This window comes from Chelonia mydas, chromosome 2, assembly GCF_015237465.2.
Source record: "Chelonia mydas isolate rCheMyd1 chromosome 2, rCheMyd1.pri.v2, whole genome shotgun sequence".
NCBI lineage: Eukaryota > Metazoa > Chordata > Testudines > Cheloniidae > Chelonia > Chelonia mydas.
The window spans coordinates 187,469,678-187,492,385 of NC_057850.1; the positions used below are offsets into that span (position 1 = coordinate 187,469,678).

Below are 22,708 nucleotides of genomic sequence, written 5' to 3' on the forward strand. Positions count from 1 at the left end.
CAATGTTTTAAATTAAACTGATTCTTTTATGGGTTTGCGTTACAACAACCTTTTCCCTCTTAGTTACATAAATAAATAAATAAATAAATAAAATTTAAACGTATCTGTGAACATTGGAAGGGATGTAGAATCTTTCTGGCCTTTGTTCAAAAAGTAAGTTTTATGCCCCCCTGCCAAGGCATGAACTCCGTATGCCGTCTCTGAGCCAACCGAATTGGGTGTCCTTTCTGTTTCACAATTTCAAGCAATCCCATTGGAGCCCATATTCCAATTTGAAAAGGTATTTTTAACATGCGTTTTTACCTCTTGCAGCAACATGAAAAAGAGAAGGGCTGCATGAGCCGCAAACATGGCAGGCAACTGGAAAACGCACTACCGTACGGTTGTTATTAATACTGGAAACTCGGGTGATGTTTGTTTAAGCAATTAAATATTGATCTTTCACCATCCCTCTTGTAACCATCCAATATAGTTCCGTGGCCAGGTACCTTTAATTGGATTCTGAAAGAGTCCAGAGTTCATGAGTCTTCCAAACGACATTGTAAAAACCTATTTAAGAAGTTGTACAACCAAAATATTGCTTTTATTGCCGATTTTTAATGTTAGTAGGTTCTACTCCGGACGTCAGCGGAGCGTGTTAATAGCATGAATTTATAAAAATTCCCCAAAATTTTAGGATGCGGGGGGGGCAGTAATGGAAAAGGTGGAGTAAAGCTGCTGACACCAATCCCTTTGTGCGATTGGAAAGTCGGGTTTATAAAGTCATGTAACTCCGAGAGGCGATGCCACAGCTATGTTTTCTTCTGATAGGAAAAGCAATTATCTTTATGGATGATTAATAGCTCAGTCCAATTCAACCTTTCAGCGTGTCCCTTCTCGCACCACTAGTTTTAATTGTTTTAATTTGACCTTTATTAATGTCTGCCCTTACAATGGAGCCCAACCAGATCTGTACAACATCAAACCAAATCCCCGTTTGAAACAGAAGAGAAGACACTCTCCTCTTTCAGTTCTCCTCTCTGGCTTTACCGGGGCTGTTGTCTAGCATGAACCGGTCCTGGAAAGTACAACTAACCGAACACAAGCACTGAACCTTATGACACGAAGGGGAGACAGAAACCAGGGACAGACGTTTTGCATTGTAGCAGCTATTTGTGCTTATTTATTTACATCGTAGCAGGTTTTTTTTTTTTAAAAAAAGGAAGATAAAAACAATCTCATCACTTGGAGTGGGGTGAAAGTGGATAGGAATCCGGACTGTCTCGCGCTGAGTATGTTTAGTCATAATTTTGCCTATTCGTTAACATTTCCTCGCTCGATTTACCATCCTAGCCGCTTGAAAGAGATACAAAACCCTGCGTGCTGCAAGCTAAAGCATGTGGATCCCTCCCTCTTCCTGGGTGTTGGTCCCCATCTCTCTCTTTCTGTATAACCTTGTCTACAATACAGGGATTTCTTAAAATATCTCCGTTATCAGTTCTAATACTGGGTCAGCTTAGGAGCCTTTATGTAGATGATCGCCTAACCTTACTCAGAATATGATGCTTAAAGCACCAGTGTCCCTCTGCAGTACGCTCAAGGCAGCGAGCCCTGGTAACGATGAAGCCCCGGTGAGAAATATTTGCGAAATGTCTCGTGTCTCTCCTTGACTTGTCTTGACTGCGCGACCACGGCACAACTGGGAGGTGGGAGGGCTGTGTGAAAGGGTGGCTTTAGGCCACCGCTAGCCCGTCCTGACCATGGACCGGTTTCCCGACGGGCCAGGTCCCCTGGTGTGAATTAGAGCCCCCCCCGGGGGGGGGGTTATGCCAGCTGCCAATGGCCCCAGGGCTATAGGCAGCCTGGGATGGCGGGGTGCAGAGAAGTCTTGCCCGCCCACAGTCCTCCAGCCCCGCCCTCCACGCTGGCAGCGTGGACCCGGTGCCCTGTTACGCGAGGATGCTCCCACGCTCAGTTTGTGGTCTGCCTTCAGGGCGGCACCGGCTTTGCGCCAGCCACCACGTGGCCCGTAGCAGCCCTCAGGCAGGGGCGAAGCTGGCCTGCGTCTCTCTTTGTACCTCCCTGGCTCTGTGTGCGCGCGCCAGGGGGGTGACGCACAAGATCACACTGAGACTAGCCCGGGGCTTTCCCCGGCCGCTGCTCCGGGAAGGTGGGAGGGCTGGGAATGCAGGAGCCGGAATTCACACGGGGCTTGAGAGCCAGCCAGCCGCGGGCGGAGTCACGTGCCTCCGCGGCCGCCGCCCGCCCAGCCGCGCGTTCTCGAATGCTAATGACTTGGGAGTTCCAAATCCGAACGCTGGGAGCGTGTGTGTGTGTCTGGGGGGGAGGGTCTCCTTTCCTCCTCTCCCGCGCGCCCGGCAGGAATCACCCGGCTCTGCAGGGTAGGGCGCTGCGCTATCACCTGATTGCCACGCGCACCGCCCCCATAAGTAAGTGCGGAGGGGGGGGGGGGGAATGGTAGTGTCTGGTATATGACACCACCGCCCCCTCCCCTGTGTGCCTTGTGTGCGCTGCCTGCCAGCCTCACAGCTGCCGCCGCCAGGGAAGAATGCCTGCCTGCCTGCCTGCCTGCCTGCCGGTGCAGCCCCACTGTCTTGCTACAGGTGAGTGAATCCTTATAGTCATGCTGGGGCGGGTACGCCACAGGGCTGCAGAGAAACGCGTTATCGCAAAGCCTCAGCGATCTCCCTGAGATTGCACCGGTTCGAGGTGGCTGCTGCCATTGCTGCTGTAAGTTTGAGCCCTGCTTTTTTTTCCATGAGCAGGCAGGGCAGTCACCGGCGCCACGCTTGTTAGCTGCTGATCAGGTGGCTTGTTTCCTAGATGCCTGTATAGCAGCAGGCAGTTTGGGGGTGATGGAGGTGTTGGTGTGCGATTCCAAGGGAGAGCGGGAAGGGGATGGTGATTTTCCCCTCTCGGAGGTGGGGCAGGGGTGGGCTAACAATGCACTTTAGCATCAGCCTCCAGCGGCACTCCAGCGTCGTGCACCTGGTGTTATCATTTTCTAGCATGGTACAGTCATTAGTTAAAAAAAAATCTTATTTTGGGGGGCGAGAGTATTTTAAAAAGAGGTTTCTCTTTATCAGTTCACCTTTTTGCAGAATGTATTGTAAGGAGGCATTTAGGTATGTGAAGGTAAAAAAAATAATTAGGGGAGAAAGTTTTACACTACTTTAAAGTACTGTCTTCTTTATATGAGACCATACACATTAACATGTAAATACAAAGCTAATGATATCTTTCTCTGTTAGTGCTGCTTTGTAAGTACATGCATTGTATTTTTGGTTTTCTTCTTAGTGTGTGTGGGGGGAGGGGGAGGGGGGTTCTTAAGCTTTATCTCTTTTTCATCTTCTTGCAAGAATGAAAAGAATATATGATTTTGTTCTACATTTCTGTAAAACCAATGGAAGAAGCAATCCTAGGAAACAGAAAGTATCCTCATATAATGAGCCCAGTGATGGTCAATTTGATTTGTCAGATGCCACAGAAGTGTATGTCAAATTGTTAAAATGCAGTCTGCAAAGAAAGAGACATGGGAGTAATCAATAGAGGAAGAAATGAGATGTAATGAAACTGTATTGTGAGTGAAGGCACTAAAGGCTACGAACTCAACATACTATAAACTCACACCACTTCATATCAGGATATGTTATGTAATTTTTGTGAAGCTACTCAGGTACTCTATTATGGACTGATTTCATTAGTTCATTCATTAGCCTGGTTGAAAAGATGCTTAAAAATAAGCAAAAACTCAGATTAGTAAAATGGGTGTGTCAGCCACTGACTCTCTTGTTAAGATTTTCTCATGTGGCTGCCCTGTCTCGACTGAACGTTTGCTGACTCTGAAATGAAGATGGGCGTAGCCAGGGTGGTTGACTTTTGCCAGCAAATGTTGAGGCACTGATACCTGTAGAAAAAACACATAACACTGAAGGAATGTGTCCTCTAGCTAGACACCCATGTTTGCCTCCAAGCAAACAAATGTATTTTGTCTGTTCATCAAGAAGATGTTAATTTAATTTCGAATGATACACCGAGTGTAGAATCTGGTTAAAGCTCAGCATAGATGCTGGGGCTGGCAAATGGGATATGAACCATTAATTGCATTTTCCTGGAAACTAAAATGCGCTAAAAGCCACGAAAATAGGACAGTTTGTAGCAAATTCAGTCCCCACCTTAATGTTGTAAATCTTAGTGGAAAAGCAAAATAAAGCAAGATGCAATGTGAAGAAGCTTACAGGCTTTTGTCATATTTATTTAAATGATAACTAAACACTTTCTCAAAATGGCATTCAGGGATAGGACACTAATCTGGAGATTATTTTTGAAAGGAATGAGCGTATATATGATTAAAATCTGTCATACTTTTAAAATTTAAAGTTTTAGCATGTAAGGGTTATTTGGTGGAAAAAGCATGTTTGGTATTTTAGAAATTCAGGCATTGATGAATAATATGAGAGACAACTCTGTGATCGTCTTATTGCTAAAGCAGAAACTGTGGCACTTTCAGTATTAACTTTAAAATTGTTGTTTGTAGCTCGTTTTGGGGAGAGGTTGCCTTTGTGGTGGAGTGGGTTATGTGTACCAGCTCTGTACCTCTAGAAACCCCTGATTAAAATTTTGATTAAGTCACAAGACAAGTAAATTTGACTCAGCCTACTCCTAACTAGTCTCCTCAGACATCTAGCTCAGAGACATCATACATGTCTAGCTCAGACATCATACAGTTTTGCATGATTCGGAGTCTCTGCTCAGAGTTTGAGAAGGGCCCATTTCTGGAATACTGTGTGGAATCACATAGTAATTGCTGTGTGAGATTGAGGTGCATTGGCAGAGCTAGGGCGGGGGGTGAGAGAGAGGTGGGGAGAGACAACCTGCGTTAATATCTGACTTAAGCCAGAGCCCTCAATCTTTAACGTTCATGAAACGTTTACAGAATTCGTCTGGAAACCATATTAAGAAAGCAAAACACAACAGGCCAGTATTTATTGTCATCATTAAATTAAAGTACTCTAATGTTAGTGTAATAGCACTTCTCAAAAAGTGCTTCTTTCCTACACTATTATGTGGTGCATGGGTTCCTTATGCATCTAAACATAGTGACTAGAGAGTGTATATAGCCTTAACTTGTGATCTATACCTGCAATAGTAAAATTATATCCCCTGGACACTGGGTAAACTCCCTGTAGAGTGCACACTGTCTTAAAATACAATTCAAGGGGGTAAAATACTCCACCCTCCAAAATAGACCTACAGATGGAATGATTTTGAGATTTTTTTTTTTTCAAAATTCAGCCAAATTTATGTGATCACCCAATTCTAGCAACTTTCTGATTATAAAAAATTAAGCAAAATCGCCCTTCAGAATGTGTTTGTGATGCGATTTGTGGAATGCTGCATAAATGTCAGTTTCTTTGGAGGAGAGGCTTACTTCCAAGCCTATATTTTTGCAGGAGTTGTGGTGATTGGAATGTTTGTGCTCTGGAGTCTGCTTAGTTGCACAGTAATTGCTGTGTGAGAATGTTCCAGAACAGCACCTCCTCAAGTTATCTCAGTAAATATGAGCACAGTGTTGTGTGTCTGAGCATTCCAGAACACCCACCTACTGCTAGATGACTGTACAAGCTGAATAAACAATCAGTTTTTAACACTGATACAGCAAATCTCAGCTTAGCCCACAAGGGGATTATTAATATAAAGCTTTTGCACTACATTTTCATGGTGCAGAAAAACCTTGATTGTGCAAGGGGAGCTTGACTTTCCTCTTGTAGTCATTCTGCAATAACCCACATTTAGTTATGGTTTGTTCAGTTTGTTTGTGTTTCACAAGGAAACTACAGAAAACATTTTTGCTGAGCAGCTTATGCAGGAATATGAAATTAAGTTGCCACATCCTGAAAGATGTAAAAATAGTAGTTACATTTGTTCTCTTTTAAACAAGCCCTTTTCTTCTTGCTTCTGTAGTTTAGTTCCCTTCTTACTATAGGAATTAAAATACAACACTACTCAGCAGAATAATTCACAAAAGCAGTGGCATGGAAAAGTATTCATACAAAACATTAAATATCGACCTTTTAAAAGTTCCTTTTTCTATGTTGACTTAAAAAAAGAGAGAGAGAGACCTTGATTCAAATATCACCTGGGTGCACTGTCATCCATACCAACCAGACAGAAGTATTACTACTTAAAGGTGTACGGCAACGGGGTGGAGGGAGAATTTCCCCTTTTCAAGGGGGCTAGTCATAAATAATACTGCTCTGTTATTCATTAATATGCTATTTTAATTATTTCCAACATGTCCCTAAATCACAATTATTATTTAAGAGGTTAAAATATCTAAATTGTTTCTTTACTTCTGGCAGTTAACTCTTCTCTGTCTTATATGCTCTATGTTAACATGAGAGCACCAGTGACAAAAATAAAAGAAGCTCTATTTTTATGCGTGAATCTAGCAAAACCAATAAATAACCATCTGTACAAATACCTGCATCTTGAACGTCTTCAATACGGCTGACATTACTACTGCTTCCTGTATTCAAGTCAGTGCAGCATGTAAGTACCAGAAGTACTGAATTTTTGTGGATTTCAGAAGATGTAATGATTTATCTAAAAGACCAGTTGATTGCATCAAAAACTCCTGAAACATAGCATATTGCATATATCTTTAGCTGTGATAAGCTGTACAGCCTTATCGGCTATACCCCAAAGTTTCTGCCAGCTTGAATTAGTGAATCAGCTTTTTTTAAATTTAACTGACAAATCATTTCCCAGGGATCCAAATCCTTATTCTACCAACCAGCATTTAACTCAAATGTATACTTGTTAATCTTTGGAGATCCAATGACTTACTGAATTTTGACAGTTAATGAGTATGTGGGGAAAAAAAACAAAGAAATGCAGGAAGACTAATGCATTACAAAATGTAAATTGTTCACTTATTTTGAGAGGAGTTTAGTTTTCATTTGATAATACTACTTAACATAATGTACTTTGGTAAAAATAATTAAACACTCCACAGCACCTTATTATTAAATATTTTATTGAGAGCTGGGGAAAGTCTGCTGCACTTTCATGAAGACTAGCTAATGGTTGATTAATGGAATTCGTAGTCTGTGCCTTGGACTTTCCAAAGCCTATTCTAATATCTTCAAGTCTGTTGTCTTTAACAGCACAAATATTTACCTTTTATGGAGGCGAAAACCATATTTCTGTTTTTGGAAAACTCTGAGTACTGCATAAGAGTAGACACATATTGTTTAGGTGTTCGCCCCTGGATAGTGACAAACTCAATAAAGCTTAAGCCTGGGAGAAATCAGGCCTTCATTAGGAAACCTTTGCCCTCCTGACTGCTTTCTGTTTAGTCGGATGAACTAAATACCACTTCATTTTGACTTCTGTAAACATTTTCTTGCTATCTGCTGCTGTAAGCCAATCTTTCATTTTAAGGAGTATGCTGATCACTAGAAAATTTATTTTAGCCTAACTGAATGTATATAGTAAAGACCCCTGGAGGAGGAAAAACCCACCTTAGGGTACTCATACTTATGAGAGAAATTTCTTGGTCAGCATAGAAAATATTTACTGTTTCTTGACAGAGTATGTTTTAAATATTCTTCGTAGTATGAAAATTTGATTTCTCTACGTTTGTGTGAATAATTTTATTATGACTTGCAACCATTGAGAAACAGACAAAAAATTGATGAGGTGAAGAATTTAGAAGCACTAACGTTATAGTATATTAATGACTTAAGTTGATTTATCATTGACTTGAATTTTTAAAATCTGTTTCTTATCTCTGATTTGTGAAATCCTGGTTATTATTTTTGATAATATACACCATTACAAGAATGAATGCTCTCCCCCCCTATATATAGCATGAATAGAGGAAAAATAATCTTCACATAATGAATCACTTTTTTTATTTTGTTTGCTGTCATCAGATAACATACCATCAGCCTCATTTTATGGCTTTTTTTTTTTTTTTTAAACTGGACTCCTCTGAGTGGTTGTTTAAAAATCTCACATTTTGTTAAGAATTGATTTCCTAGTTGTGGGGTGGGTGGGGAATAGTTTTTCATCATGGCAGAAAAAGTGAATAATAATCTGTCCCTTCATTGTTTCATTCTTGGGTTTTTCTGTTCGTGCATGATTTGGTTGTCAAGAGATTTTTGTGGGAATATGTTCACAGAACATACACACATACTGTACTGTATGCAGTGTATTTAATTAGAAAATTGTAACACAACAATACAACGAAATAAAGAACATTACAATTCTCAGTCAGCTGGGTGGGGCACAATGCAGTATTCAACTGTAAGCCTTTTGTCTAATAAAAAAGTCTGAAGCGAAGTGATTGTCTACCAGTCAGCATTCCACTTGACCTTTTAAAGACACATTCATTAACTTTGATTTTGTATCTTTCAGTTGCCATGCTATATGTTGGGATTTTGTGCATTACTAGGGAGTCTGACTTTTGCAGCTTTGGTTCATATCATAGCGTGGCTAGTTAGAGAATCACAAATTATCTTTCAAACAATTCATGTTGAAATCACTATTAAAACTTCGGGCCGGGTGAAATCAATGTGTACCACCTTCTTTCTCTCGCCCCTTTTTTAAGTTAAAAATGAGATATAACTAGCTTCATAATGGCTTCCAAATGGTAAAAGGAGCCAACACAGATGTTGATATGTTTGAAATATGGCTTTTGAAGGCTCCAGTATTATCGCTGCTGTTTGTTACTATATAATTTATATGGAACATACAGCTGTATTGAAAGTAAATGTTGACCGCTCTAAATCTTAGTTTAATGAGATGCTGGACTTAAAAGTTTGCATCATTTATTAAACATCCTCAACAGAAAAATTTATTTGAGCTGCTGCTTCTTTTTTAAGAAGATGCAAGCACTACTTGATCCTTATAAATTTTACAGTATTTTCACAGGCACACTATAGAGGACACAACTATGATAATCTTTGTCTCTATTCGACTTTTGAAAAATCTTAAATATAAAGGTAGGACTGATGTCCCCAGATTTAACTGTGCAAACTGAATAAAAATTCATACAATGCTCTGTATAGTTACTGTGAATTTACTGAAAATTGTGGGGAGGAGGGTTGTGTAAGTGTGTTTTTTTTTTTTTTTTTAAATAAAATGCATAGAGAGGATCTGTGGAGGCAGGTAAGGAGGAATATAGGGTCGGGGAAATGTCTGTAGGATTTTTTTTTTTAAATGTTTTACAGGGTGTTGTTTGTTCATCATTAAATGTCCAATTATTTCATTTATAAAAGGAGTGGAAAAGAACAACTATTAAATTGTGACTACAGGGTGACAGTAGCAATACAGAAAACCAAGTTCTTTGTTAGTCTCTATAGAAGGTATGAACAGTAGAATTTAAATCAGCCTAGAATTTAGACCAGCTTTTTATGGTTTGTATTTCTCCACTTGTCAGCAAAAGTTGAATAGAAGACTACTGTGGTGGAGTCTGTTATTACTAAGACTGCATTATTGTTACAAAATGTTATATGCTATGAAGTATTGTCATAAAATCTAATGATTGTCAAGGTGAACAATGTACATTTTGTGATGAGGTATTTTTGAATTTGGTTTAATTTATGAAATTTGTAATGGGTGTCAGCGTCATTAAAACAAATTAGTGATTTTAATTTTAGTAATAAAACTTGGGTTTTTTTAGGGATTAAATTAAATTGGGGATGGGGCAAAAGGGGAAAAACATAAGACTATAACTCTTGGATAGTACTTAGGCTCACTTTAAAGTATTAAAAATCACGATGAAAAGAAAGTATAAATGATACATATTTATAATCTGTGTACTCTAGATCTAGATGAAAAGCAAACAAGTAAAAATCAGCATTTTAAACAGAACTTAAAAAAATTACATGAATCTTTAAGATTTATAAACCTGTAATCAGCATAAATTGTGCGGGGGGGGGGGGGGGCACGAAGAGACAGAACACGAACTCTGCCATTCAGCTTTACATATGCTAAAACAGCGATGGAGAAAATAAAAGTGACCACCTAAATTTACTTTATATTATATGAAACAGTAGCTTTTCTGCGTTACATGGCGTGTTTCTGAAAATCAGTGTGTTACATCAGTGACTCGAACAAAACACAGATCTGTTTGCAGAGTTGTTGGCATATTGTCATTTTGTTATCCTAGGGTTTATTTGAAAACACTTTCTGCAGTGCATCTAAAGAAAAAACAAACGGTAATATTTCAGAAAATGGCAGATTATATTGCAGAGTTAGGTTGTGAACATAGGGGCCCAATCCATTACCATTTAAATTCAACTGCAAACTCAGCAACTTGGATTCTTTAAAACAAAAGTATCCGGGCAAGAACCTCAGCTGATATAAACTGTCATTCCATCTGCTGAAGCGATGCTATTTTACATCACTTGAGGATCTGGCCCATCGCACTGTGGCAACATTAGACATATCCTATACATGCTGATTTCACATATATTTGGAGCTTATTTCTCTGAGGATGAGGGGTGGGGGAAATTAGAAGAACATGTGTTGTGAAGGTCTAATTTTTTTCCATTAAATAGGATTAACTTCTACCTAGGCACAGTTAAGTATTGAAATTGGTAATGTGAAAACAAGACTAACCTGCATACTCAAGCATCACTTCTACTGATATCAGGGCACATTTTGCCTGACTGAATACCGCAAGATTAGACGCAAATTTGTAATAGCTTGATGAGCCATATCCTCAGTTGGCGTAAACTGGCATTGCTCCATTTGCTTCATTGGAGTGATGCCAATGTACCCAGCTAAGGATCTGGTCTGGTACCTTTTTTAATTGTTTAATTTGTAGCTATCAAGTGGTGTTATCTATATACAAGTCTACTTGTCCCAGAATTGAACAAGTAAGACATGATTAGATCTTTATTTCATAATTTCCTTATTTTTGATAAGATCAAGGGGGCAGGTTAAGTTAGAGGGTTTTTTGTTTGTTTGTTTTTTTAAACATTTTATGAAAAATTCATCTATGGTTGCGCGTACTCCCTCCTCCCCCCAAATTTTAATTCAGAAAATACGGACCAGCTTTATTTTTAGTTAACTAATATGGTGTTGTCTAGCGGAGTAGCAGATGTGACTGTTCAGAAATCCTAGCTATTTTATAACTTTCTATTGCTTTTAACTGGCTGAACAATCCTTAAAAATAATTTCAGTGTTGGAAAAACAAATGTTTAAATAACTTTTTTCCTCCTGATTGACTTAAAAGCAGTTCAGAAAGTTGGAAACTGTTTAAACAGTTTTTTACAAGGGGCTATTATACAGTTTGTGTCATATGAAGTCATTATGAAGCAAAATGGCCACCACTTGTTTTAGACTTAAATAAAATCTTAGTTAAAATCTTTGGCCCAAATTCTGCTCTGTTGCACTAGTGTAAATCTCTGGCATAAGTTCAGATATTCATTGGTGGAACTGAGAGCAGAATTTGGCTCTTTATTTCCCAATACAGTTCACTCACACCGAGAAAGCATTGTTCACTGCTGTAAACTCGGATTGCAGTGCTGAGGAAAACACATTTACCTTGTAAATATCACTGTACTGAAGTGTGGTTGCACACCTTCATTGTTAGATATGCAACCTATCGAACACCCTTAGAAACCACTGCTCACAAGACTCTTGTGAAATTCTGGCTTCACTGAAACTCATGCTGTCTTCAGTGGGGGGTTCAAGGGAGCCAGGATTTCACCCAGCGATTGTAATGTAATGGAGTACAGGAGGGCAAGCCCACTCACACTTCAAGTGCTTCTGGTGAATATCTTAAGGGGGCTTTGTAAAAGAGAACATCAAAATAAGCTGTAAAAGATCGTGCTGAAGAAATACCCTTTGAGCTTAATATTGAACTTTGGGTGAAGCTTGAAAGGCAGTACTGTACTCTGAGGGAAGGAAGTTCCATCTGGCCTCAAATGTTATAGGATTAACTTCAGGCCATCAGCAAAAGCCATATTTTGGGGCACTATACAGTACAGTTTTTAGAAAATATGATGGTGGGTGGGGAAGTCCATTCACAGCTCTGTGTGTCTTAAAGTTGACCCCAAATTACTAGAAGCCAGTGAAATTCTTTTAGCAAACTGCCATGTAACTAGTAAGCATCGTGTCAATGAAATTCTGGATACACTAAAGTCCTAGAGTAAGGGTAGCTGGGACATCTCAGTACATGCTCACATGCTACAATCACAGTGCCACATAAGTAACGAGAGTGACATGAACAGTCTTGACAAACTAGAAAGACTGAGAATTGATGGGCTATTTCCTGACATGACAGTAAATACTAATCTGATCCCTAGAGAAAGTCCCTGGTTAAAATATCTTCAAAATTGTACATTTAAGCAGCAGGAGAAATAAAATGACTTTCAGAGGACACTACCAAGGATGAATGAAGAGACACATGGTAGTCAGAGCCATTTAATAACTTAGGACCATAGGGTTAGAAGGGACCACAAGAGTCCTCTAGTCTAACGCCCCTCTGCCGAGATGCAGGATTTGTTGTGTCTAAACCATCCAAGACAGACAGTGATCCAGCCTCCTTTTGAAAACGTCCACTGAAGGAGCTTCCACAACCTCCCTAAGCAGTCTGTTCCATTGTCCTACTGTTTTTACAGTTTGGAAGTTTTTCCTGAGATTTAATCTAAGTCTGCTATGCTGTAATTTGAACCCATTTCCTCTTGTCCTCTGTGGCAAGAGAGAACAACTTTCCTCCATCTTTCTTATGGCAGCCTTTCAAGTATTTGAAGACCATGATCATGTGCCTCCCTCCCCAAGTCTTCTCTTTTCCAAACTAAACATATCCAGTTCTTCAGCCTTTGCTCATATGGCTTGCATTCCGTATCTTTGTCACTCACCTTTGGATTCTTTTCAGTTTCTCCACATCCTTTCTATACATTGGTGACCAAAATTGGACACACTACTCCAGCTGAGGCCTAACCAGTGCCGGGTAGAGCTGTACTATCACCTGCCATGACTTGCACGCTGTGCCTCTGTTAATGCAACCTAAAATTGTATTTGCTTTTTTTTGTAACAGCATTGCACTGCTGACTCATGTTGAGGTTGTGATCCACCACAACTCCCAGATCCTTCTCAGCTGTGCTACTGCCAAGCCGGTTATCCCCTATTCTGTATTTGTGCATTTGGTTTTTCTTCCCTAAGTGTAGCACCTTACGTTTGTCTTTGTTGAATTTCATTTTATTGTCTATAGCCCAGTTCTCCAATTTATCAAGATCCCGCTGAATTTTAGCTCTATCTTCCAAGGCATTGACACCTCCCACCCCCAGCTTTGTGTCATCTGCAAACTTGATCAGTATGCTCTCTTCCTACATCCAGGTCATTTTTGAAGATGTTAAACAAGACCAGACCCAGAACAGATCCCCGTAGAGTCCCACTTAAGACCTCCCTCCAATCTGACATCATTCCATTAATAGTTACTCTTTGTTTGCAGTTATTTAACCAATTATGTATCCACTTAATGGTAGTTCTGCTGAGCCTGCAGATCTCCAGCTTACTTATCAGAAAGTCATGTGGGATTGTGTCAAAAGCCTTGCTGAAGTCCAGTTATAGTATGTCCACCTCATTTCCCCCATCCACCAAACAAGTTACTCTATCAAAGAAGGAAATCAAGCTGGTTTTGCATGATTTATTCTTGGTAGCTGCTAGCGATCACCCCTTCATCCGCCAGGTATACATTGCTCTAATAGCTTCCCAGGTATCAGAGTCATGCTGACTGGTCTATAGGTCCCCAGTTCCTTCTTTCCCCCCTTTTTAAAGATGGGCACTACGTTAGCCCTTCTCCAGGCTTCCTGAACCTCTCCTGTTATCCAAGAATTTTCAAATATTCTTGCCAGTGGCTCACATTTCTTCAGCTAATTCCTTCAGTACCCTCGGGTGAATAGCATTCAGATTGGCCAGAAGATCTCTGACGTGTTCTTTACTTATCCCGATCTGCATCCCTTCCCCTTTATTGTCTGTGGTAACTTTGCTAGTCGTTCAGCCACTTATTATTTTTTGTGAGAAGACTGCAGCAAAGTAGGCATTGAGCAGCTTTGCCTTCCTATCGTCGTCTGTTACTGGCTCATCTTCTCCACTGAGCAGCAGACCCACACAGTTCTCTATCTTGTCCCATATTCAGCTTAGATAGGTACATTATCCAAATATCAATGTCAGGATAGTGGTGAAGTGCAGTCATTAGAGGGTCTCCAGGAAATAGGCATCTGGATGACATCCATATACTTCTAAAACAAGGTACATGAGCACAGATAATGCTGCCAACAGGAAGTATGTGGCAGCTCCCTGAAACAACTTGGGCAATGGTGGAGATGTGGGGTTTAAATCTATAAAGCATGTATGCGGGAGATAAGATGCAGCTATTTGAATCTTCTCAAAACCTCTCCTCCTTCCCCCAAAAGAAAACAAAAAAAAAAAAGCCAATTAAAAAAACCCTGTCATTAAACATGTTAAATGCATCAGAGGTTCCAACAACAAACCAAAAATAAAGCTCCAGGGTGTCAGGTTCTATTACAGACCCAGTACCAGAAAAAACTCTAGCCCAGAACAGAGAGGAGAGAATCTGTGTTTGTTTAAATTTAAAAATTGCTGCTTCTGACTTGCTTTACATTGAGGGCTACAGTGACATTGCAGCCCATCTGCAGTCTCATTTCAGAAAGCGTGACCATCCATAGCCCTCAGTTATAGTCACTGGTTTTTAATAATTCTTTGATTTTTTTTTTTTTTTTTTAACTACAAAAATGCCCCTCTGTGTTTTATAAAACTCTTTGGATTCATTTTGCTCTAGGAAGGGACACATCACCTACTGGTGAAAGCTTGTGACTAGACATGGGGTGCTCAGACTCTGTCACAGATTGCTAGTCTGATCTTGGACACATAGATTAGCCTCTCTAAGGCTTGGTTTCTTCACCTGTAAAATGGGGAATTACACTTAAAGGCATAATACCTGTATGTCTATAGGGTTATTGTAAAGATTAGTGTTTGTAAAGCATTGTGAAGTCCCCAGATGGAAGTACACAGCATTATTATTTCTGACTTTTTATCCATATTCCTGTTCAGTCACACTTGGTGCAGCCTTTCTCCACTAGCAGAAGGGGCTCTTTCACTTATCTATCCAATCAACTCGGTACTTGCTCTCCCACGCCTTCGGGCCACTGAATCATAATCTCCATTTAAATCACACCAGGACGTTTTTTTGTCACACACTCTCTGTGTAAAGGGCCTAGATGGAGGCAGACATTTTTCACCATGAGTGCGAGAAACAGGACTTCCTTCCTTCCAAGGAGAGCGTTGTGGGTGAGGTGGGGAGGATGGTGTGACAGGTGCCCACTTAGACGTTGTGTGTCCCACAAGTCTCAGGAAGAATGTCACCCTTTTGAAAGGCTGCATTTTTTTTTTTTATAGCCACCATCTTAAAAATGGTGGCAGGTTTCCTTGATAAAGGAACTGGTTAACAAAGTCAGGGTTCAGTGCTTGTATTATATAGATGTTCCTTGACACCAAAACCCATTGAAGTCAATGCAAGTCTTTTAGTCGACTTTGGTCTTTGGATCAGACTTCAGACAAACAGGGGATTAAATGCAGCCCTCCATACTGGTGACAGGGGACTCTGAAATGGCAACCAAAGAAAGTGGACAGTAAAAAGTGAAGCAGGGGGAGGGGGGGAAGCAGGTGTCAGACAGCTTTTGGTGAATGCTGGGCACAGTTGTTGTTAACCTGGTCCGCTAAATTTCACAGGATTGTGGAGGTGGGTCACTACTAACTGTCTCTCTGGCTTCAAAAGTCCACCCTGTGTTAATCTCCCTATATAATAATGCAAGTTATGCAAATGGATGGACAGCTTTCCTAACAAAGCACATCACCCTGGACATGCAGCAACAAGCAAGGAATTTTGCCTTTGCATCTATGTAAAGAAACTACAGGTGCGCTTTAAAAAAATGTGATCCTCCGTGCAATTAGATGTAAAGTTCACAAAAGCATAGAGGCTACACACTGAGAAAGGTCAGAAGGATTAAGGTGACTGTCAGAGAAGGCCAAATGGAAAGTGACTTGAGTTCCATCATAGAAAAGTAGAAACAAGGGGGGGGGGGGAAAGTGGCGTGCATCAGAAAACGGATGGATTGAGTTCCGCCGAATATCAAGGTGTTTCAGAAATGAACATTAGCATCAGTGTGAATATTCGAGATCTAATAGCCAAATCCATTGCAGTGTGGATGAGAGGGAACCAATGCTGACTTTTAACTGAGCAATGGACCACCAAATTGTGGTACCAAAAGACACAGTAAAAATTATAAACTGACAATAAAACGCATTACCACTACTTCAGGGGTTGTTCCTGCTTCTATTGAAATCTCTGGGAGTTTTGTCTTTGGTTTCAATGGAAGCAGATGCGGCTCTCTGAGACAAGATGGGCTCTTCACAATGAACAAGCAGCTACACAAGCTCAGAAACAGTACCTGAGGGGTGCTGAGCACCTGCAAATCCTATTTTCGACAATGGGAGTTGTGGGTGCTCAGCAGCCTCTCAGGGATCAAGCTCTAGTTGCGTGGTGCTGCAGCAGCAACTCACATGAGTAGCTAAGTCATTGGATTACCCACATGAGTAAGGGCTGCAGGATCAGATGCTTGGAGAATATCTGATATTTCCCCCTCAGTGACACCAAAGCTGTTGAGCTCCAGATCACAAGCTGCATCTTCTAAACCTTGGATTTTTTCAAGCATCCTCCATTGCCTTTCCTAAGTATGACATTTTAATAGTGCAAGGAGAAGGGACTGAAGGCTGCAGTGAGAAATTCAATGAGACCTAATAAGAACAACACCAAAATTAGGGGAAGGGAACACAGCACACAACCTGGGCACAATAATAGAGGCATGGCAATAGCAAAGAGCATTGCAGAAGTGCATGGTAGCAGTATAATAAAGACTTGGGAATAAAATTACATCAAGCATCTGACAAGCTGGCAGTGGAACTAAACAAATTCTGCCCTGTTACACCCATACCACCCCGATGACCTTTTAGAGATCTCTGCACTCTAATAGCTGTTTGTAGAAATGTAATTGAGAGCAGAAATTGGTCCAGCGCCATATCCTTTGGCACCTGTATTTGTCCCTGTCTGTCTCTTGACAGTCTTCATTTTACCTCCTGCAACAATCTGCTAAAATCTGTCTGCAACTCACATTGAACAAGAAGGGACACCAGTGACTCTCAGAACCCACATATATCAAGGTCTGTTCTTTAATCACCAAACTGTCACAGCAGATCTTTAGGTCTCTATATTTTACAGAACATTTTACCTTTAGGACTGGAGGATCCTACATAACAGCATGGGCTTTGTCTAATCTGCTGACTGCAGTGTGTGTTTTCTTTCATTGCTCGCCTACCTTGTTGCTTTTCTAGTCTGTACTCCAGTTTATTCTGCTGGTATTGCTCAGGGCCGTATCCCACAATCAGCATCCCACCTCAGTAGTGATAATAACAGGTGGCACAAAATCTCATGCATTCGACAACTCCTGGAAAACTCAGATGCAAGTTCAAACTCTTCAGGGGAGAGATTTCTGAAAGCTCAAAAATACAGCCTAATTTTAAGGGCCATCGTTGATAGATTCCACATGAAGTCCAGTCTTCCAGCAAAATGGTGGTTTTGACCTGGGGTCACTGGAGCGAGGGGCAGTAAAGCAGAGAGAGTATGTATATGTTTGAATAGGACACAAAGGTTCCCTAGACAAAACCTTCTCTACCTCCATCCAGAAACAAAAGGAATGCAAAGCTACCAAGCTAAATAAAACCTCAGCTGAAAGCTAAGCTGGAGGAGTCTCTCCTCCAAACTTTGGAAAAAGGCTCACTTTACCTTCCACAAGGTGATAAGACCTTGCTATAATTGAGGTGTCTCTGGAAACTGGGGGTCAGAGGGCTGCTTTTCGAAGGTGTTAAGGTGCCTAAGGCTGGCCTGCTGTTACAGAGCTAAAGGAAAAACAGCCAAGCTGCCACCACCATCTTGCTAGGAACGTCTTAAGAGAAGTGGCAGAAGCCACAATACTTTGATTAATTTTAATAATAGATGGACCAAAGTTTTCTAGAATAGAAGATAAAGATTAATACAGGGAACAGTTCTGTATTGGCATAGGTCTTTTCTATATTAATTTTCAATAGGCCAGATGCTCCCTCTTCATGGTGTGCAGTGCAGAGTGGAGCACAGGAAAAGAAGCAGTGACGAAAAGGGGCTCAAATAGAGGAATAACCTCACCATGACATGCTTCCTCCCACAAACCTGGGAAAGCCCCTCTGGAAATGCTAAACAATTACAGGCTTTAAAAGGGCCAAGCTGGGGAGCAGATGCTGTGGCAGAATTCTGTGTGGGAGCTAATGCTTCCCTAAGCATCTTAACTCCTCCTTCATACTCTGTGTGTGTGTGTGTGTGTGTGTGCGCCCCTGCCCTGCCCCCCGCTCACCTTTGGAAGTGATGGGGCAGAGGAAGCCTCCCTCTCAGAAGGAAGTATGGAAAATTAGGCCATCCACTGTATGGGAGCTTTATTTTTTAATTTTGTGTTATGGATCCAGAGACAAGGGTTCTGTGGGCCTGATCCAAAGCCCCCTGACTTCAAGGGGAGTCTTTCCATTATCTGTAATGATCTTGGGACCAGGCCCTAAAGGCTGTGCCGTTGATCCCTTCACAAGATCACACAAAAGCCTCCCCCAGAACCCCGGTAGGTTGGTTGGTTGTTTTTTTTTTCGCACTGTGGGTGGGGAGCGTTAAGCCACTGAAGGGAGAGTGCATGTTTAGAAGCCACAGATATTGCAGAAAATGCAGTTGCACAATCACAGATTTAGTCACTTAAAAAACACCACATTAATCATTCCTTAAAATGGAAAATTGCTCATACTATTCCACTGTGCACAAGCCTAAGAAAAAGTAGATGTAAGAGTGCTTGTGCTTTGTACAGACTAAAGGGTGTGGCTCTGGAATCCATAACAAATGCTGGAAGAAAAAATGCTCTTTGTTCTGCAGTCAGGTGGGTTGACAACTATTCTCATTCCATCCCTGGCATACATAATACCCAATGCAATTAAAGACTCCAAAAAGACCAACATGCTGAAATTGCTGCAAAGACAATCAGCAAAGCAAGTCATCCTGAAATCTGTTAAGTCACTTTTTTTTTTTTTTTTTGTTCTAATCATTGCGACAATATTAAAAAGTCTCCAAATACACCACTGTTGATTGAGTCTAGCGTTTTTATTCTGCGTTCTGGTGTATTGTTTTGTTATAATTTTTCTCACCTTTTGAATGGTCTAATGAGTAAATCCAAGATGTTCTCTGTATGTTGGTGAAAGTGAGATTAGAATTTGGCTCTTAATGTTTGCTTTATTTTTATATAATATTCACTCCCTTGAAATGACTAGTTGATTAGCAGGGGCATTCATCCTGAAGCAATGAGAAATAAAATAATCTCAAAGGTTAATCCTTTAATACTGTGACAAAAGTGTACTATTTTCATAATTATTTTATTCTATAACCAGAAAGGAGAGAATGAAAATATTTTCAAACCAATTGTCATTTTGTAAAGCCAAAGAAATAGACAAGTAAAAATATTTTTCTTTATTATGCTTTGTTAGAGTTTGTTTTTTTGGTTGTTTGTTTTTTTGGTCTGCCCATCACCTTTGGTTAAGCTACTCAAAGGTTGGTCAATTTCTGTTTAATAAAAAGAAACCCTGGGCATAGAAGAAGGTAGTCACAGTGTAACTGTCAAGGGAAAAAATTCTCTCTATGTAAGTGAAAACTATGGAGCTTCTACACTGTTTGCATAAAGCAAGTTTGAAGAAATGTATAAGCGATTAAAATGGGAAGTGAGCAGTGCCTTCCTCCTCTCCTCCTTTAAGTAAATTCATATTCAGGATAGAGTCAAGGTTTATGCAGTTTTATTTTGTGGACATACATTTTCCTATCTGTTTTTCTAAAACTGGCAATTCTTTTTCTGGGTATGAAGGATGGAAATCCTGTTGTAAAATTATCTTGTGACATTGCCCACAACTGCCTTGCTGGCCTGTGTACTTCTAGTGACCAGCCTATCATTTCTCAGTAAAAAGAACCTTTCAGCTCTGTTACCTCCTGGAGAGAGCTAATTTTCCAGCAGTCAGGCTCGATCTGGATAAATAATTAGAGAGAGATGAAGACGATCACATCAGTGCTGTCTGTAATTCAGTTAATACAGGCAGACCCTGTGATTTCGTTTCTGCGGTATACTTGTGCGGTCTCACAAGCTGCAGAGGCAAGTGGCAATAAAGCCAATCGGTTACATTTGTCTTGGAAGAATTAATGACACTTTTCATTCATTTGTCGGAAGCCAGCATACAGCTGCAGCATGCATCTGCAATATTGGAAGGTGACTCTTGTCATGATCCCCTCCCCATGCATGTACACAAAAATCCCTGGTGCAAGTGTATTGTTGTTCAAGGTATTTCTTTTGCAGTTTGAGAATTTATGGTGTTTTAAATTGGATAAAAGTGTAATATATATTAATGCTCAGCACAGCAAAAGCTGAAATGGTGAAGTTTTACTGTTTTTGGCTTTTTACGTGATTTATTAAAAGCTAAATTTGATGATGTAATGAGTTATGTGGGTGTCAGTATAGATCTAAAAAGAAGTATATCCATGTGTGTGGCTTTACTGAGTAGATTGTGAAATTTTTATATGAATGTAACTGGTCCTGTTAGAGATGTAAAAGAAATTAAGCTAAACTGATGCAGAATCTCTCGAATACATACATGGAAGTGAACAATTCTTCCCATGTATGTTGCTATCAAAGGGTTAAAATCTTTAGTTGACTTTATTCCCAATGGTAACTCCAAAGCATTCATACATGGATCTGATAAAAATAGGTCAATATCTTTGGTGGTGGGTCTCCTGACACTTTGGTGCATGATTGCACTACACCTACCCTAAGGGTAAATGGCCCCTTAGGAAATTCATGCATTAACAAAAACACAGCCTAGGGATACTTTAGGATCACATCCTTTTATTCATCAGCTAAATCAAAGTCTTGATGCAGGATACTTTGTTGCTGAGTCACGTAAATATACTTTTGTTTGAGATCAGGATAAGTTTTTTTTTGTTGTAAAAATAAACAGATCTATGTACTTAGGCATGCAATTAATGTTTGCATGCCAAGGGTTAACTCTATTCTTTACTTTCTATCAATTGTACAGAAAAATGCTCCAGCTGAAATTTTGCAAAACCTCATTAAAAAGAAAATCATATATTCAGGAACCGCCTTATGGCAGGAAGTCTTTGTCCGCCTATTTGCTTTATTGCAGTTGTTTACTGCCTTGAATCGATTGTTTTTGGCTACCAAATCAGCGTATTGAGGATGGTAGGGAAAGTGGGGGTGGGGGCTCAGTTCTGCAGTTTGAAAGACCAAGGAGCTGGTTGCTGCCTCATGATTTTTGACTTGGGATTTCCATATTATAAAAAGGAAGCGGCTTCTTTTCGATATAATGGAGCCATTAACATCTATTAATAATGCAGACAGGGTAAGTAGCTGGAGTTGGAGCTCCCCGGGGGCCTCGTAAAACAGATGTGCACTATATCTTCCCGGATTTGATAGCTGCTGGGGTCGAGGGGGTCGCTGTGGTTCCCGTTTATTTCCTCTGGCAGCGGTTTTCTAATTTAAGCACCTCTGTCTCCTGGCTACAGTAGCCTGCTGTGATGTGAAGGGTGGGTGTTCAAGCATTGTCATGCCTGGTGCCTGAAAAAGGGAACTGGCAGAATCATTAGTGCCTCACTGCTGCTTACTAGCTGTCTTACTCTTAGCATTTTCTTCTCAGATGCATTTGCTGGCGAGGTGGTGGAGCTGGTTCTTTTGTTGTTATTGCTAAAAGGTAAGCGTTTCCGCCTCCTCACTGAGTTCTTGATTTTTCTTTGCAATGGAGGCGAGAAATAATTCTGCTTCCAAAGAGCCTGTACTGTATAATTTGACATAAGGTCTACCACTGGCTGCAAATGTAATTGCCATATCCCCTATTTCAAGATTATGCTCTTCAGTTTTAATTGAATATATTCACCGGGGCTGTTGGCTGCAGAGAGAATAATATGTGCTTTCTAACACTATCCATGTGACTTTCGAACAGCAGGCATGCTAAAAGAATTATTTAAAAAAAAATATGCTTAAGCATGAATTCTTCATTATAATTTGTATGTCATCTGATAGAACATTAGTGATGGTGAACAAAGATTTGTTTTCATTTTGTCACAAGTACCTGCTTTTCACTGAAAAGTGTGTATAAGAGTATCTTATTTATAATTTCCAGGTTTAGGATTGATAGCAGATGTAAATGTCTATACTTTGTGTGCAGTTAGGCTGCAGTATATTGCAGAGCAATAACATAACTTCTGTTAGAGGAGCACGCAGGATACAGCCCCGCTATTATTCATGAGCATAAATGTTAATCTTTCATTACAAAGGATACTTGCATTGTACATAGAGGTGTTATTTCTGCTGTGTTTCCTACAGTATTAATTTACTCCTCCATCTTAAAGCAAACTACAGATATGTTTTCAGGGAAATACAAGATAGATCAGGTAAAGAGAAATGACAGACTTGATCAGGATTTTTTTCAAGTGATATGAAAGCCAATTATGCAATTGCACCAACCCATCTTTATGGTTTGGGGGCCTTAA

The 22,708-nt window shown here is 40.3% G+C and overlaps 1 long non-coding RNA gene across 2 annotated transcripts; it reads left to right on the top strand.

The window, feature by feature from the left end:
* The first annotated feature begins 2,368 nt into the window (after window positions 1-2,368).
* LOC122464675 lies at window positions 2,369-21,909 on the top strand. 2 transcript variants are annotated; one of them, XR_006288943.1, is made up of 3 exons: window positions 2,369-2,603; window positions 6,453-6,552; window positions 21,856-21,909. It is a non-coding gene; the product is annotated as an uncharacterized LOC122464675 (long non-coding RNA). The 2 variants fall into 2 exon arrangements; XR_006288942.1 differs by lacking the exon at window positions 21,856-21,909 and adding an exon at window positions 15,775-15,912.
* Window positions 21,910-22,708: the final 799 nt, after the last annotated feature.